The 13577-nt window shown below is 46.6% G+C and overlaps 1 protein-coding gene across 12 annotated transcripts in view; it reads right to left on the bottom strand.

Annotated features, from left to right (window-relative positions):
• TCF4 (transcription factor 4) overlaps positions 1-13577 on the bottom strand; it is a 208061-nt gene that overhangs the window by 83460 nt on the left and 111024 nt on the right. The window lies entirely within an intron of this gene.

Genomic DNA, 13577 nt, shown 5'->3' with positions numbered 1-13577 from the left:
AGCAAAGGACTTTCAATATATCCATTTTATGCCTCTACCATTAACTAACAAGAAGCATCCCGGCAAACGCAGAATTTCCTCGGCTACGAAAGGCGCCTGGTTCCCCTGAAAGAGCAGCAAACGTTATCTGACCGCCACTGAAAGAAAAATTACACATCTTTAAGAGACTCCGGCAGAAGAACAATTTCCTGAGTAATGTTCTATTTGCTATAAACTACATGGAAACTTACCCATAATATATAAATCCCCTGATTATACTCTGCATTGAACACATTGTTCTTTTAATTATTCTGATACGCAATAAAACAGGTGTAGATACCACCATTTATATTAAGAACAAATTTACCATTTAATAAAGAAATTTTAAAATTAAGTACCAAAAATCTAACTTTATCGTTACTTGTAATCAACTTTTACTGACTGAACTAATTACTGTACTTGATAAAGTACAGAATGTGTTTTCCCTAATCTAAATTCTAATCACCATGTCACTCACAACAGACTTAGTAATGCTTCACTAACACACTATTCACATGCAAAATACTCTAAATAGGCCAATTATGACTCTGCCCCTGTTCCCTGGTTAACCCGCTGAGAACTGAAAAATTTCACAAGGCAGTCACCAACTAAAACAAAGGCTCCTTGTTTTAAATTAAGACAGTCTTTTTGATTCCTAAATAGCTCAACAAAGTGGCATGTCTTCTGCTGAAAGCAGTTGGTCAAATATGAGCCATGAGCTGGAAAATCAGAAATTAAAACATCCTTCTTCCTTTACTACGCTTCTAAAAACAGTCGAAGATAACTTTTGCTTCACGAAAACTATATTACTTTTTTTTTTTTTTTTTCCCAGAGCAGCTAAACGAAAATCGCCGCCGAGGTGTGGGCAAGCGAGCCCTGACGGATGCGGCCCCAAACCCCTTCTTGGTGTGCAGCCTAGCGTTTGGCTCTGCAGACCCCTCAAAGACGTCAAAAATGCAGGCACGCGAGTCAGAAACGTACTTTTTGCTAATATCTTTACGTTTAGCTCATGTCTAATATACACCTGCAATGACTACGCTCCTTTTAATAAACAACACCTGCACCGACAAAAAAAAATGGTTGCAAGTCTATTGCATAATGGCAAAGAAATATATGCAAAAACTCTTTGGGGAAAAAAAAAAAAAAGGTTATCAATTCATTGTGAATATCCTCTGAAAATAAACGGGATTTTATTGAATGTCTCGGAGCATTTCAGAATGAAACAGTGCTAACCACAAAAATCCTATTCAGTCATATATTTTTATCACGTATACGTTTTAACATAAAGACAGACCTGCTAAATCTGTGCATGGTTTATCCATATGTCGGGTAGTCTGAAAGACTTACAGCCATCAGCTGTATAAATTCCTATACCCAGCCTACTAGATTTAATTTGATTTAAAAAAAAAAAAAGTCTATACGACAGCGTTTGCAAACTATTTTAGATTAAACAAGATTCACTTTAGGAGCAGAAAACACACACATACCCTATGTTGTTTTTGTTTTTTCATCCAAACATTTCTCTCTCTAAAAAGATGCAGAGGTTTCTACGGGGGAAAAAAAAAATAAATCCCAACCTTGCATTATTACATTAGGAGTAAACAGATGCGCCAGTCCTACAGGCTGCCCGCCTTTTGTCTGTTCAGCCATCGAATACTTCTCGTTGCCACTAGTTGCACCTCACAATGACCATTCATTCCTCTTGACCTAGCAGGTAGGTGCTGAAATGCGGGCGGCGACGGACGGGCTCACGTACCTGCGGCTCGCCACGCGGAGCTGACGCCCACGGGGGCTCGCGGGACGGGCACGGCGGTGCCCACGGGGCTCCCCGCGGCCGGGCTGGGCGCACGCAAGCGCCCGTGCGAAGCCTGCTCCTCGCTCATGCTACACGTCCGCCTCCCGCCAACTTCGGCACGGGTGCTGGGCTACAAGCAGCGTTCGCTGCCGCAAGGACTGGGTTTTCTCAAACGCATCTCCCGAATTTTCCATCCGCAGCGCCGCGGGCTAATTTCTTCGTCGGCTCTCGAAAAGCGCCCGAACCCCCAGATAGCCCAAACCGGCCAAGCACCCTCCTTCGTCTGGCACAGGACAGCCAGGCACGCTTGCTTTCGAGGTGCAAAAAGAGGTGGGTTTGCGCACTTAAGGGGACCTTGCCGAGCGCCCCAGGGAGGAAAACGCGGGTAAAAACCTACACGTACTTATTCCGCGATGCTCCTAAAAGGAACAATGGGCATTTATTACAGTTCAGCCTACGTGTCGCACTGGTAATGGCCTGCAACAAAGAGAACGATAAAACGTCTACAAACCACGGTGCCATAGATCACGTCGCTTTTGGAGCTTGCGTTTTCTCCAAACTGGATCTCAGACGCGGCATGAATTACTAGGCATCAAAGTTCATATTTACCATTAGGACGGGATGAGCTTGAACCCAAAGTGTTACATCTGTCGAACTCCCCTGCAGACTTTGCAGAGGGGCTTAACTAAGCGCGTACGTATTGGATGTAGGGGAAGCGGGGTATCTTTGGGTGCAACCGGTGCAGCAGGCGAGACACAAAACATTACAAACCTTTGAGCTGTACAAATCCTGCAGGCGGATGCTGGCATTATAGCGCATACTGTACAAACCGCCCCGTCCTGGCGGACCTGTACAGTTGGCGGTCTATTTGTTTTATAATAAACAAAGCGAATAATGTGCGGGATTTGCCAGTCGAATGGTAGTTTGAAGCTAAAAACAACCACAGAAGAAAATAAATGCAACAGAGCAAAATCGCATTGAGGCACGCAGCTGTATTTTTCATCAGTTGCAATGTTTTTGCTTTTGTCGTTGCTACATACAATCCTGTCTTATTTCTAGTAATTTGTAAAATAAGTCACTAACAAGTGAATCCTGCCTCCAAAATTTGAATAACTAGACAAAGAATTAAAGCTGGATGGGGAGGAAAGACGCGCGTACTATGACAAAGTAAGATCCATATGGATGCGATATTACCCCTCCTGGAAAACCACAAACGTTGCTCCATTACAAACCTGGAGTTCTGCTTCTCAAACGAAAATCACACGAATGCCAATACCCATTTCACTTAAATTTCTGCTTCAGACCTATATAGGTAGGAAATAGATTTCTAAAAATTATTTTCTATTTCCTTTCTCGTGGAAGCAGGTGAGATTAGGGTACGACAGAGCGCTGCCGTTCGCTAATAGAACATTAATTCAGATTAAAGGGAAACGTCCTTGAAGCCCATAATCCAAAATCCTCCGATAAAACTGATCAGGAAAAAATATTTCAGAAAGGGCCTTTTTTTTTTTTTTCCTGACAACCTGGATAGGTTTTTTTTTTGACGTCTCCACGCTACATCGTGATCCAGTATCAAACGCGCCATCACGGGGATGTTGTAAGGAAGAGAAAAACGGGCTTAGAGGAGAAGAGATTAAGCTCCTTTTCTGAACGACTGCCAACCGTTTGTGCGCTGCGCTCACGGCGGAGCAGCCCCGCGCACACAGCTGCAGCCCCGCTCGCCGCTCCCCAGCCCGGCGGATGGATGGGGACTGCGGGACATACGGTCCCCGCTCCGCACGGCGCATGAGACCGCGAGCCTCGGGGAAGCTTGGGAAGCAAACGGGCACGCCGCGGGCATCCCGCCAGCCCTTCCCCACCCGATGCGGTACGCGCGCTGGGAGAGGGCGAGGAGGGTGAGGAGTGGGGACGAAGGCTGAGGCTGCCAGCGTCGCCCTGGCCGGTCCTCAGCATCGTCAGGGCAGGCGGCAAATCCGCCGAGCGCGGGCTGGGGACATCCCACCTCTGCCGCCCTGCTCTGTGCTCGATCCGATGGCAAAAAGCGCTCAGCGAGCGCGATTCTGTGCCCGCACGTCCGCACGCTGCAGGGCAGGGCTGTGAGCTGACACCAGCATTACACACATTGCACACGCTTTGCGTAACTCTATCGGCTACCTTGCCGAAATGCAGCGCTCTGAAAGCTAGAGCCTTTTGCGATAAACTTCCTACGCACGCCAAGAATTCAGGCGCTTCATCCAAGAAGAAGAGCCCTGCTACCTTCCTGATGTTGCAGCGCTCCTCGCGTCAGAAGGCTGTGCGCTGTTGAAGACCGAAGCCTTTTTGCTCGCTTTGCTCACCCCGTGCCCACCACCTCTGCGCGCCCTACAGCCTCCCTCTGCCGGGGGACCCACGTGTTACGGGGCTTTTCTGCCATCAAATTACCTTTTCCTCCAGAAAAAAGAGCACAAACCCAGATGGATGCAGTCACCCTCGGTGCTGAAGCCCCCCGTGCGCCGCACACACCCGCCACAACAATTTGGGGTGCCCCCACCAAACACCGGCCCAGAGGACCGTGGCCCAGGCCATTCCCCTGCCTGCTGCCTGCGCCTCCACCGCCTCGCTTGGACTCCTCCACATCACATCCAGGGTACTGCAAAGGTGCGACCAAAGCAACCCGAATTTGATGAAACCGCATCTAATTTATGCTGCAACAGAGGAATGGGAGGTCTCTTTTTTTCCTTCTTTTCAAACGTCACCAATTTCTAACTGCAACTGTTCTGTTTTCTTTTCCTCCTGCAAAATCGCAGGATGCAGCATTACATCTCATCATCCAGGTCGCAGCTCCTTTTACATGCCCTACCCTCGGTTTATGAATTTTCACTTAAGTCAAGTTAACTAAGTAATGCCGCATAGACATCTGAATCATTTCTTGGTTATTTCCTTCTGTGATTTCAATCCTCTGTTTTTAATCAAATTATGAAACTAAATTTCCACTTATCATGTGACTATCAGGGCATCTGTTCATAATCTGTCCAATTCCTACAAATACTCCTTTCTTTGGCTTTTGGAAATTTGGCAGCTCTCTGTAAAATCTTCTGTGTGTCATTTACGTCCAGTGTTTCTCTCTAATGCCAAGTGTAAATCGCAAACCATTGATGGCAAACACAGAGAAACAATTTCCTCCGGTTTCACTGAGTATGTTTTCAAGCTAAGGTACCGTTTTCCTTTTTTCTCAACCAACCATAATTCTTAAAAAGTATTTACAGAAAAATTTTGACTTTTAGAGAACAAAGGAGCTTCTCGCACCGAGATTTCATTTCTCACCGAGTTCTGTTTTTTCGTGAACGCTCACAAGCACGAAGCAGGAGAAATCTTCCTGTTTGTTTTCCTTCCTCCATCTGATGGCAAATAACCTTTTTGTCTCGTTTCTTCTGCCTTCCAGGGCAGCACCTTCAGATGGCTGCGCGCAGTGTTCAGCGCTTTTCTTTTGACTCTGACCTTTTCCACTAAAAAATGCTTGCAGGTATTATCAAATAATTTCTCACGTTCAACCAGCCCTCGTGCATTAATGTCATCGGTATCAGTTCTCTAGGTCTTGTTTTATTATTATTTTTTTCACTCTCTCTTCATCTGCGTGATTTAAAATTGCTCTTTAGGCTTACACCTTTCTGGAGTAATTTTTCCCAGTTGTGTTGTTCTGGGGACCGCCTGTAATACCAGCACAACAGCAGGAACTTCCCAAGTTCATTCAGTGGTTTCAGCAGCATTTCGTGGACACGCAGCTGAACGGAGCGCTCTTAACTATGCCTGAGGCTCGGCAGCCTCTGACAGCAAGGATTTCCAATTTCTTCTCCACTCGTTTTCCTCATCTCTTCCAGGTGAGCAGGAGGAAAAAAAAAACAGAAAACATTTGTAACTTTTCCCCTCATTTTCCCCACATTTGCTCTTGTATGCTTGCTTCTTCCTCTGCCTTTATTCACCATTATGCACGATGACTCAGATGATTATACTGCTGCTTGATTATCACGAAAGGTTAGCTACTTGTCTGCATTAACGATCCCAGCTTTCACATTTGCAGGGAATGATTTCACCATCAACTGCACAGTTTTCAGTGTTTTTCTAAAGCTTCGGTAGAATGAAAATATTTCATTTCCTCGCGTTCGGGGAAAAATGGATAAAAAGCGATTCAGCTGAACAAGTGCGAGGCACAAAAAAAATCAAGGAAAGAAGGGACTTCCTCCTCCACTAAGGAGTTTTTTAAATGCAGCTTTGCTCTGTTTGTGATTTTTTTGCTGTGCAGCTTCTGCTGGAAGTGCTTGGAGTTGGAGATAGCTCCTTTGCCACAGCCCAAACGGCGATACCAGCGGGTTCCCTGCTGCGAAGAGCAGCAAGAACGGCCTTATAACGGCCGCATTTAAGGGGGTGCCCCGTGCCACCTCTGGGGATGATCCCGAGAGCGCCCAGCGCGTGAGGGTGGCAGGGGAAAACGGGACCAAAGAAGCAAGCGGAGACTTTGGTCAAAGTCCGTGGGCAGCGGTTCACGGTTGGAGGGCCCTCGTGCTGCTGGCTGTGCCCAGAGGGGACGGGATGACGCTTTTGGTGACTCTCTGGTGCTGCAGATGGCCGAGGTGCCAGGGCTGGCCCCGTGCCACACGGGACAAAAGCCCACGTCCTCACCTGCAGATGTGCTCCCCGAGCAGGGAAATACTTCTGGAAACAGCAGCGCGCCAGAAAGGAGCTGGACGTAGCCGAGGGCGTGAGGCACAGCTGCCTGTGCCTGAGAAGATCCAGCCCAGAACCATCTGCCACCAAACACCGCGGAAATCCAGCGCCTGGGATGTTCAGAGCGCTCCCACCTCTTTGCAGACTGTAATACCACGTGATAACGTTCAAAAGACTTCACAGCCAAGGAACTGAAGCTTGGAGCTACTGAGGGATTGCTTGTGCACGAGGAAGCGATTCCTACCCGAAGCGCGTCGGTGGAACCGCTGTCCAGGGCAGACGACTCGGTCAGGAGCTGCACAGCCCCGGTCCAGACCACGCCAAACCCTCTGAAGGCACCGGGGCCTCCCGGGTGTTAACGAGGGAAGAATTTGGCCGGCGGTCAGCAGCTGGATGTTCAGGGATTGTGAATATAGCGCAGCTTTGTCTGCAGTGCTTTTACGGAGCAACACGGCGACGCGATAAAGGAGGCTTGCCGCATCACGGAGAGCCCAACTGATCTACGACATCTTTCAAAATTATCAAAAAATCCATAGTCCGCTCAGAAACATGAGCTTGATATATATTTCAGTGTTCCTAGATGCGAAAAAGTGTGCTACATCAGAGTATTGGCATGCGGCGAAAGCAGGGTACCATAAAAAACCCCCCACTTCCTGCAGGGTTCAATAATAATCGGACGAAACCAGTGCCGTCGGTTTGTGCACTGGGGCTGCTCACTAAATCTGAAATGCGTGTCCTCGCTCCCCGACTTTCACAGCACCTCCCAGCACCCAAGCAGCCGTATTTCCGTGCAGCTCCGAAGCTCCCAACATCTCCAAGTGCCCACTTTTTCAAACATCTCCGATCCTATACCATCTGGTAAGTATCAGCATCACGGTCACTTGTCGGGGGGGAGACGGATAGGAGACAGGGAGGATTAATGACATGCAGAAACGAACGCTGTGCAGAGAACGACATTTTTGCACTATTTTTCCCTGAGAAAAAATACTGAAGACTCGCTGGCAAGAATTCCTTAGCCGGGCTCTGCTTTTTTTCAGTTCAAGTAAGCACTTCAACATGATTCAGTAAGGATGTCCTACCACTACTCGCTTCAAAATGGTTCTCTCTGGCAAATTATTACAAACCCTAAAAAAAGCCCCGTTAACCTAACAAGGCAATTATCATCACTCTTCCCCGTGTAAGCATTCGACTACAAACGGCTTACAACAAAAATCCTGGCTCAAGTTGTCTCAGGCAGGGTAAAACACTCTGACACGCCTCAGTCTTGAAAAGGTGTTTGGTGGCTGAATTCCCATTTTTAATGATATAATTATTGTTTTCCCTTTGAATAGGAGAACACAGAAAAAGGCTTACAGAAGTTCAAATGCATGGGAAACGGCCTTTTTCTGAAATTATGTTAGTAATATTTTTAACCAAAGAAAAGTTACTGTAAAAACATCTAAGAGACCGAAGAAACTTCCTGTCCAAAGAAATAACAAAACCCATGCTAAATACTTTAAGTGCCTCGGAGGATGTGTGGGTTTTTTTTTTTCAGGCTTATTACTATTCATCAGCCTGAAAGATAAACAACGCCCTCCCCCTTTTTAGGGCAGAAGCAAGATCTTGCAGGAAAAAGAAAAAGCTGTCTACAGACTAAAAGCCGTTTAAAGATCCCCAAACGATCCTGCGTGTCAGACACGAGGCCTGGGACTCGGAGGGGCTTGGGAAGGATGCTTCCATCCCCACGCTCCCATCAAGAAGCGTGCGCTTGCCTGGGGCGAGGCGCAGGGAAGTGAAACCTCAAGCACACGTTGGAAAGGAAGCGGGGGGAAGAAGTGGGCTTTGGACCCAACGGTACATGACAAGTTGGAAATAAATCACGTTCGTGGCGTCCCCATCAGTCCATGCACGCCGCAGGCACTGGCAAGGGGAGGGCAAGGGTGGCTGGGTCCCCCCAGCCTCCTCTCGGAGCTACAACATCACTTTTTTTTTTTTTTTTTTTACCTATCCATGCAAACACACATAAAGCCAACCGATGACACGAATGTGGAACTTAAACTACAGGAACTTTCCTTTTTTCTCTTTCAAATTTCCCTCTGCTCCTCGCCGTCTTTTTTCATGTACCTAAAACATTTGCTTCCCAATGGAAACTGATCCACCCGTACACGACGTATAACTGCGGCTGAACAAAATGTGAAAGCTTCTTCACTTCAAGCAGAGTCTGCAAAGCTTAGGTCACCTTGTGCTTAAGACAGGACAAAAAAAATTAGAATTGCCCTGCGACAACAACAAAATTGGCAAATTCAGCTGCTCTGAGGAACCGGCAGGAAGAAAAAGCACCTTTTTGTGCTGACACAGGTGAAAGGATAACAAGCTGGCGTTTGGGTGAGTCAGAGCAGAGCGTGCCACCCGGCCAGCTCTCCTCCAGTGCTGCACGCTGCCCTGCAGCTAGCTCAGAAAATGCACTTTCAAGGGAAAATGAAGTTTTGCCTTCTTGGTGCCACCGAGGGGGCATTTGGGGCAGCTAGGGAAGAGCAGACCTGCTGAGCGTCCCGCTTGCTATCACATGGCTGCGTTTCCTCCTTCCTTTTTGCATGGAAGAGGTAGTGAGGATCTTCTCTGTTGTGGAGGCAACATTTTGGTTTGCCTACGCTGCAGAGAGAGGCTTTGCTCCTGCTCTGCAATACTGCTGATTTCGGGGAAGCCAGCACGAGCCATCCACTCAAGGCAAGTGCCTGCACGGGCCGGTATCGATGTCCATAGTCAGCAAAGGAGTGCACGTGGGCATGTCCCCACCTGGGTCTTCTCTTATTTCTTTACAAAGTCCAACTCCCACCATCAATACAAGGTTTAGTAATGCTTTCAGAGCCAAAAGATGCAGAAAAGAGCTGGCGTGGAGCAGAGCTGGCAGCACCCCTTCAGGCTGCCATTAAGGCCAAACGTCACAAAATGTGGAATCAGTTTATCTGAAAGACATTGTTTACAAATAAATCAAAGCCACTAAGCTAAGCTACTTGGCAGAAAGGAAACACCAGGCCAAACAGAAGCACTGCGGAGAGCAACGTTTTACAGGCACTGCTTTCTTCTCGACTGCACCTAGCGCCCCGTGGAGACACACACAACGTGCCTTACAGCACGGAACCGATAAAGGAAGGCAGCAGAAAAGAAAGCAAAGAGCCAGCAGAAGTTACATGACAAAACTTTTAAATCCCGACAACTTCAGAATGAGATTCTAGAAACTGGAAAACTAAAGGATACTGGCACAGCATCGTTGCTGCCCTACCCAGGCCCAGTAGCAAGAGTAGGCGAGGAAGAAGCCTCACTCGTCCTTGATGGGCTACTTCAAAATATGCATCAAAGACGATTTCCTTTTGTTCACTTGTAATCCTGAAATTGTCTGTGCTGCTCCACATGTGGACAACCACACGAAGTCTATCATATGATATCAGGATGTGCCCATAAATCACGTGAGCAGTAGAAATTTCCATGCGTGTTGTGCCATGGTCGCACCAGGGATGATGGACGCTCTTCTGGTGCTTCTGGAAGAGCACGAACTGCAAATGTACTTTCTCACAAGTCTTCCAAAGCTGGGCTACAAATCAGTCATTTTACAAAGCCTGCCCAAGATTGGTCATCACGGAATAAAACTTTCAAAAAACGATTAAGAGGAAATACATATTGAAAAGAAAATAGCAAGGGCTCCTGGAAAATTCTCACTGTTCAACACCAAAACTTTCCAAAAAGGGGAGCAACGAACCAGGACGCAACTACTGGGTAGTGTTTGGGACAACGGTGGCTGGAAGGGCACTAGGTGAAGGCAGAGGATCTCTGCTTCCAACAAGACGTGGGGCAAGACACAGGTGACTCTTTGTGACGATGCAAGATGGCCTCATCTGAGGCCATAAAGCAGGGGGGAGTTTGTGGCTGATTTTCTCTGTAGATGGCTATGATGTGCTAAGCAGTTAATTGGCATTTTTTTTGCATTACATTAAAGAATAAAAATCTCTGTCTAAAAGCTGTATTTGTCACAGTACCTTGTTATCCAATGTCTATGTCGTAAAGGTAATCCTGTATATTACAGTGGTATGTAAAAAACCAACAGAGGAATACCCAAGTGAGTTATATTTTCAGTGATTCCGTTGGTTTTTATTAGACTTTATATGCATTTTCCCCAGATTCTTTTGAAAGACAAGGATGTTGGAAATATCCATAATTCTACCTCTCGTGTAGCTTATACCTTTACTCTTAAAAAAAATAATAATCTCCTGACAGTCAACCAGGATCCATTTTCAAAGAAGGAAAACAGTTAAAAAATAAAATAGAAAGACCTATAAACATGCAGACAGATGGCTATATTCTGTCATTAACTTCAAAACAAAATAAAAATATTAACTTCTCCATTGTTGCTAAACATACTGCAGCAAGACTTGAATGCCTGGCAGACATGCACCTCATCTGCTGTGAAGGCATAAAGACATACCTGGCTTCTGTGGTATTATTATTTATTATTTGTTAAGCACCAACAATGTGTTCAGCACTTTTCAAAGCCAGAAGGGGCAAAAGTATACTTTAAAAATGCTGCACCCGAGGTAAATAAGACCACGGACACGGGAAAGCAGGAGGGCAGTATGAGGGAAACCCATGCTGCCACGCATCCGGCCTAACAATAACAGGTCTGAAATAAGAATTTGGAAAATATCCGGCTTGTAACGCTGGCAGGTGTAGAGATAGCAGAGTTTTGCACTGTTTGACTGGAGGAGAGGACAAAGAGGGTATTTTGAAGTTTGCCTGTGAGCAGCGCGGCCTGGTTAGCAGTGGGCAGGTTGGCTGCCGGGCTGGGCAGGTGCGGGCCCACGGCTCTTCGCTGAGCTCGGCTGACCCCCCACAAACACCAGCGTGTGGCTGGCACTAACCACCTCTTACTGATACCTTCAAGAGCCAAAAACTGAACTTTGCAAAAATGTCAAGATTTTGGCGGGCTGTCACAGAGCCTGCATGCACTGTCCTGCTGACCCGCAGGCATTAATGTCCCACAGGACTGAGAAAGAGGGAAAAAAATCCCACCCCCTTACACAAAAAGTTTGATCATTTGTGTAATCCACTGAACAACGTCCATTTTAGAGGTGTGACGGGGCTCAAGGCCTACTCCTCCACCTGCGAGGAACACGTCCAGCCCCTCGCACAAAGCCCTCCTCCTCCTCCCGCTGTGCTCACACCAGCCACAGACTGCAGCAAAACACAAGACAGTTACGGGGGAAAAAAAGGCTGTGAAAGGGGAACAATGAAAATCAAGCAAAACAGGAAAGGGGAAGCGAGAAAGACACACCACAAGGCCTTGCTAATTCGTTGGTCGATGGCCCCCAGCCTACAGATGCGGAGGCCTGACTCAGGCACGGCTGCACTGAAATGGGGGTTTCTGCTCCTGGGGGGTGATTCAGCGAACCCAATACCAGGAGCCGATCACCACACGGGGAGCAGAGGGGCTCCCCAGCTCCGACCGCCCCTCTGCCTCGCATTTCTGAATGGCCCCACAAGGCCCAAGAAAGGCCTTTAGGAAATCGGGGGGCTCCTAAGGGTCATAGGCAGCATAGGTGGGACTTGGAGCCTGAATCCCATTTCCCTGGAATGCACTGCGCTGTGTTGCCCCGGGCAGTTTGTCATTCTGTCCTCTCTTTTTATGAGAGTTACTTTTATGCTGAATTAAAACAAGCTAGAGAAGCATCTTCAGATGTGAGAAGACAAAGAATTTCCTAAAGAAGTAGGGAATGCTCCATGACAACTCTAAAGCTGTTTGATGGCGCTTGTGTGTCTGAGGTATCAGCGGGTTTTCTTTTTTTAGGCAGGATGAGAGCACAACTTAGTCATTGTTTTTAATTATTCCATACATAAATAGCTCCTAGGATTCATATCCTCATACATACCCTGAAATCTCTACTTGTCAGAAGAAATTGCTCCTTTTTTTTTTTTTTTTAAGCCAAGAAGCAAAGGAATAAATCACACAATAATAGAAGCCCGGCCAGAGCGTCATCTTCTGTCACCTCTAAGGTCACTGCTGGTGAAGGCTGGCACCAGACACCGAGGGGGCAACTGCAATGCTGAAACACGGTCTTTCAAGGGGGATGTGAATATCTTTCTTTCTTTTTTTTTTTCTCCAGTTATTACCAAGGAGGAAGTTAAAGAACTTTCTGTGAAAATCAGGTGGTGAGAGTTTACTGGAAAGCTCTTAAAAATATACAGATCATGGGCTTGTGTTTATCTGGACCTTCCCAAGGAGTATGCATTGAAACAGGTGAAAAAAATCTAGAGCCAATGCAGCAAGAAATATCTGCTGAGTTTATAGCATCGGTTTGTTAAAACACTGATTTATCGGTGTTTACATGTACCAGACTGTTTACTGACTGATTTGAATGACTTAAAATATAAATATCAGCCCATGCAAAGCGTAAGCAAAAGAGATGCACTAGGTTTCGAAACTCGGGGAGATCTAGACAACTTGCAGATTGTCTGAATTGCAACTAGAAATGCTGTAAAGAAGTTTGCAAAATGAGAGAAATATTACTTATAAATGTGAATTAATAGCTCTCTTAGAAAGTACAGATCCTGACTAGATTTTGTGTAGCATACATTTTGAAAATAGTGTTTATTTTAATAATCAGCATTCTGTGTCTATCTGTGCCTGTAAAAGATCTCGTTTCTCCATCTTGAGCTGTTCTGTATGTGAAGTTCCTGTCTGCAGCCGCATGGTAATTAAGTGTGATTAAAGATGCTATTCATTCCCCTGCAAAGCAGCAGGTAACCACATGTCAGAAGGGGGTGGTGGAAGCGCGGAGTAACTTCTGGGCAGTAAAAAGGCTATTGGAAATGGTCTGTTGGAAATGAGCAATGCGACAGCGCGCAGCAAATGCTACAAAAATGGCCACGTGGGTTTGTGGCAACTACAAGAGATCGACGCGTTCCTAAGCGTTACAAACCCCAAGAAAAAAATATTTAAAATCACCTCTATTCCTGTGTGCACTGGGAGCTGCCGAGAGCCCAGCTGCGGCCTAGACACGACTAAGAGAAAGGCACACAGGAAAAGCCCGCC

Source organism: Cygnus atratus, chromosome Z, assembly GCF_013377495.2.
Source record: "Cygnus atratus isolate AKBS03 ecotype Queensland, Australia chromosome Z, CAtr_DNAZoo_HiC_assembly, whole genome shotgun sequence".
Classification (NCBI taxonomy): domain Eukaryota; kingdom Metazoa; phylum Chordata; class Aves; order Anseriformes; family Anatidae; genus Cygnus; species Cygnus atratus.
This window is presented reverse-complemented; position numbering and strand designations above follow the sequence as displayed.